The 2,500-nt window shown below is 60.1% G+C and overlaps 1 pseudogene; it reads right to left on the bottom strand.

Moving 5' to 3' along the window:
• Nucleotides 1-2,500, bottom strand: part of LOC143261283 (large subunit ribosomal RNA) — a 7,965-nt pseudogene that overhangs the window by 2,243 nt on the left and 3,222 nt on the right.

Below are 2,500 nucleotides of genomic sequence, written 5' to 3'. Positions count from 1 at the left end.
CAGGCGGTTAGCCCACCACTCCTCTCTCAGCTCCTTGGAGGACAGCATAATGCCGTCTCTCACAAGGGCCCGCTGGGCCCAGCTGAGTCGTTTATCGACCCAGCTGGACCCGGCAATAGCTTTCACTGCTGGAGAGGAGGAGGCCGCCAGATTTTCTAGGCGCGTGTGCATAAGTCCCGGTACGGTGGTGGTAAAGGATGGGATGCCGAGGCCTCCCATCCTGCACGGAGTGTGGAAGTATCCAACGGTGGTATCGTGCGGGAGCCGCAGCCACCTACGGAGGGCCACGCGAACTTGCCTGTCGAGGGCCCTAAGTTTCCCTAGGGTTGTCCCCGACAGAACAAGCGCATGGTAGAACCGCGGGATAAGGAACGATCTAAGTATCTTGAGCCGCTGTTGCGGCTTCAAGGGGGCTCTCGTTAGTCTCTCCATCTCGGTGTTAAGTACACTGCCGGCTCGCTTCAGTCCTACAGGCCTGAAATCGACCCCCAAGTACCGCCACTGCTCGGATGGCGAGAGTTGTTTAATCTCCTCGCCACCGGCAAGACGATACTGGGGATCGACCAGGACCTTGTATTTCTTCTGCTTACCGGCAGGCACGATGGAGAGACTCACGCATTTGCGTGCATTGAACGAGAGCCCCTGTTCCTTAGCCCGGGCCTCAACCTCACGTAGGGCTGCGGTCATACCCAACCTGGTCGACGAGACGAGGACTATATCGTCGGCGTATGCGAACGCATTCACCCGACAGCCCTCGATCTCGTAACCGACGTCGCTAGGTACCGATCTTAGTACCTCATCAACGACGAGGCAAAACAGGAGTGTGGAGAGGGGATCCCCCTGCCTCACACCCCTGCTTACGTGGAAGGGCTCCGAACGAGCGCCGTCAACCTCAAACACCGTGGTGCTATTCGCATATAGCCGGGTGGTGTAGCTAACCAATCCCTCCGGCAGACCGGTTCGTCCCAACACGGAGGATATAGCGTGATGGCTCACCGCATCGAACGCCTTGGCGACGTCTAATGAGACCACGTGGATCTCTCTTAGACGTCTCCGCGCGTCTTCGAGCAGCGAAGCCAGCACAGCTATATTCTCCGCGCACCCATCATCTAAGCATCGCTGCCTAACGTCCACAAGCCTGGCCGCACGGAGACGTTTGGCCAGGATCTTGTGGAGATGGCGAACGATGACCGATGCGATGCTCAGTGGGCGGAAGTCATTTGGGTCAGAAGACCCATCCTTCTTGGGAACGAACACGGTCCGGCTAATTAGCATTTCCGGAGGGAAACCACCCGATGCGAGCACGGCATTGAAGAAGACGGCTTTGATGCTCGTCGGAACTGCCTTCCACTGCCTCGCCGTGATGCCATCAATACCAGGTGCCGAAGAATTGGCAACTGTGACAGACGTGACGTCGTCACAGGTCACCGGGTGCCACACGTGCGCCAGGGAGGGCGTTGGTGGTAAACGCCTAGACTGCTCGACGGGGGTGGACTCCTGGGACACGAATGGTCCCCAGTGCGCAGCCATGGCCGCGACATCTGGGGAACGTGTCCCAGGTCCCCCGTCGAGGATCTCCCTGGCCGCTCTAGACATATTTGTCTTAAAGAGCGTTTGCACGCGGGCATAATCCCGGCGACGCTGCCGCTTCTTCGGCACCCTGATGGATGCATCCGGACAAGGAGGTCGCGGTCGTCTCAGGGGAGGAGCAGGGAAAACTCCCTGGAGCCACGCATGGAGTCCGGCAGCAACATCGCGCCCGTGGAGGAGGTTGTTTGCGACTCCAACGAGCGCGAGTGCGCCGAACCCCTGGATACGGACGACCTCGGGAAGGAGTTCCCGGATAGCCGTCCGAAATCCATCGTGCGGGCTCTCACTCCCCTGCATTGAGCGAGGTGATGGCAGGTGTGATGGATCCGAAGGTGGTGTTGGACCCATCACATCCTCGTTCCGCGGCGGATCATCACGGATCTCAACCGTGTCGGAACGGAGGGAGGAACCACCTGGTTGGTGATCCGCCACCTGGAGGGCGTGGAGCGCTTGGGCTACAAGATTTTTGTAGTCCGCTCCACGCCTCGCACCCTTGATTGACTCAAGGGTGCGTCCCATGGGGAGCACGGCCATCAGGTGTTGATTGATGAACCGTACTCCCCTGGTGGCGGCAAGTGCTTCCTCCCTCGCCATCAAGCGCAGTTCTTCAGCGCTCCAACGCTTTTTGACTCGCTCAATGTCGACTTCCGCGCTCATCTCGTCCGGATGCATGCGACGTCGGTGCACCCCCAATCCAATCTTGGAGGGGAAGGTGCGGCAACAATCCGGACACATAAATGTGCCGGACAGCGGGACGCGCGCCCCGGAGGGCCCTGGATCTATACCACTGATGGTCGGTGGTAGAATTGGGATCGGTGGAACAAAGGCTGGGGCGGGGGCGGGAGGCCGCGGTGGGGCAGGAACCGGCGGCGCGGCTGCCACGGCCTCGTCTACAGGTCCGGCGAGCCGA

Source organism: Megalopta genalis, unplaced genomic scaffold (assembly GCF_051020955.1).
Source record: "Megalopta genalis isolate 19385.01 unplaced genomic scaffold, iyMegGena1_principal scaffold0046, whole genome shotgun sequence".
NCBI classification, from domain to species: Eukaryota; Metazoa; Arthropoda; class Insecta; order Hymenoptera; family Halictidae; genus Megalopta; species Megalopta genalis.
The sequence above is the reverse complement of the archived record's forward strand: the minus strand, read 5'-3'. Positions and strand labels throughout refer to the sequence as shown.